The 1,808-nt window shown below is 37.0% G+C and overlaps 1 non-coding gene across 1 annotated transcript in view; it reads left to right on the forward strand.

Annotated features, from left to right (window-relative positions):
* LOC101857007 overlaps nt 1–602 on the forward strand; it is a 3,408-nt gene extending 2,806 nt beyond the window's left edge. The window contains exon 3 of the transcript XR_004858265.1: nt 543–602. This is a non-coding gene — a transcript (uncharacterized LOC101857007). The remainder of the gene's footprint in view (nt 1–542) is intronic.
* Nucleotides 603–1,808: the final 1,206 nt, after the last annotated feature.

A 1,808-nucleotide genomic window follows, 5' to 3' on the forward strand; every position in this document is an offset into this window, starting at 1 on the left:
GTGTGTGTGTGTGTGTGTGTGTGTGTGTGTGTGTGTGTGTGTGTGTGTGTGTGTGTGCACATTTAACACTCAGAGATTGTTTGACAGTGTGCTCAATCCAACAGCAATGAAAAAGAAGAAAAGAAAAGAAAGAGCAGACACACGGACAGATTTTTGTGCTCATATATGATATTTGACCAACAGAAGAGTTACAATCCTTGCGAATATGATAATATATTTATTACATTATTCCTTTTCGAAAAATGTCTGCCTTAGGATTAAAGTGAAGTATACCCTCCCCCTAATCTAACGTGCTTTAACTTATGTGTGCAAAAACCAGTCTCTGTGAAATAGAAAAATAGGGGGAGGGGGGGGGGGGGTCACATCGGAGTTTCAAGTATACAGTAGTCCTTGACCTGTAGTCTTTTTGATTTGCATATAATTAGTGAGGGGGTATTACATTTTTACCCGCTTTTATACATACCATTATAAAATAATCCTCTCGAAAAAAACAAACATTCAAAAACTTCTTTATGTTTTTTCTCTTACCTTCTCTCTATCAGCCCATGAACAGATAACATGTACGAAGCTGGAAAACCGGTTCAAATCAGTACGAGATCAATGTAAGAGCTTTTGTGGTGATGTTCTTTTTTCATGTGATTGGTTTAGGTTTATAGTAGGCGTAGCGTATCCTGGGATTAAGATCTCAGATGTTTAGTTGATACCCATCACAAGTATAAATAAATGTTGAAATTGATCTACACAATACGTACTCATCCACTCCATAATATGAATATCACGGTGAATTTGTCTTTCTTTAGAGTTTGACAGATACATTCGAACTTGAAACAGTCTGAACAATTTTTTTTAAAGAACTGATTATGTATCCAGATACGAGATAATATTTTGTGAGTCTCTTTTTATGTATTTGAGTAAAATTGTCACCACTGCAAGACAATGCAAGCTGTTAAAGACCATAGCATGCTAGGGATAAAGATAATATTTCAAGTGGAAATGCATACGGATTTTTGCTTGGAGAAAGGGGATTTGATTGGCAGAGAGAAATAAAATTTCGATAGTACTTACAGGCATAGCTGTCATGAATGAGACGGTATAATGATTGCTTTCAAGTTTGTCCTTTTGGTGAACCTAGATGTTGCTCGATTGTATTGGTTTTTTGGGGGAGAGGGGGATGATGAGGTTGTTTGTTTGTTTGTTTGTTTGTTTGTCTGTTTGTCTATTGTTGTTTTTTTGCCTTCTGTATGCAATTGCAAAGCGTGCCCCATCAAAGATGCCGGTGATCGATTTGATTTCGGTTCGGAGAGGGAATCGATATGAAAAATTAATCTTTCATTTTCGAAAGATTTCCATTGTGCAGTGCAATGAGTGACGTTCGTAGAGTTACGGTATGGAATTCTACGTTGCTTGAGACCAGTTTGCTTTGAGATCCCGCAGGTTCTTTAACTGGCTGTAAATGGGGATAGCATTGTAGCGTAGGAAACCTTAAGCATGACCAATCAATACGAATACAAAAGAAATAATCTTGTTTTTCTTGAACTCGTCTGATATTGCCAGTTTTATCCCTTGCAATCCAACCAAATACATCTCAGGTTTTCAAAGCTTCTCTTACGCTTCTCATCATACTACTTAATTGTTTTATCTTTTTCACACATTCAACTCATACCAGCCGATTCAGTCGGGTCTAATGAAATTTCTACCGTGGTCATTTTGTAGTCTGGTGTTTTAGGGGAAGTAGTATGTTTGGACAATAGCTATCCGGTGGTAAAATTTGCTTTATGTTTAGAAGTCCACTGTGCTCAAAATTCAAA

Source organism: Aplysia californica, unplaced genomic scaffold (genome assembly GCF_000002075.1).
Source record: "Aplysia californica isolate F4 #8 unplaced genomic scaffold, AplCal3.0 scaffold00057, whole genome shotgun sequence".
NCBI classification, from domain to species: Eukaryota; Metazoa; Mollusca; class Gastropoda; order Aplysiida; family Aplysiidae; genus Aplysia; species Aplysia californica.